Consider the following 330-nt stretch of genomic DNA (forward strand, 5'->3'; position numbering starts at 1 on the left):
GCGCCTGCGCCAGGTCTCCCCCGACCGCGACCCGTGGGTCGCGGACTGCGCGCCCCTGGCGGCCCAGGTGCGCCAGAACGCGGCCGTCCTGCGCGCGGCCGTCGCCGCCGCGCCCCTCGCGCCCTGGACGTGCGGCTCCGAGGGGGCCGACCCCGGAGCGGACCGAGACGCCGCCGCCGGCGAGCTGCCTCGAGTCGCGCGCCCGGGCGGGGACGGAGCCGCGGGGGTCGAGCGAGCCTAGAGCTCAATGTGCGGGATGTTACGCGCGCGCGTGTCGCGGACTCGCCCCATGGTTGAAGTGGTTCGGGCCATAGTTGACGAAACGGGCGG

The sequence above is a fragment of the Aureococcus anophagefferens genome (genome assembly GCF_000186865.1).
Source record: "Aureococcus anophagefferens unplaced genomic scaffold AURANscaffold_4, whole genome shotgun sequence".
In the NCBI taxonomy this organism is placed as follows: Eukaryota; class Pelagophyceae; order Pelagomonadales; family Pelagomonadaceae; genus Aureococcus; species Aureococcus anophagefferens.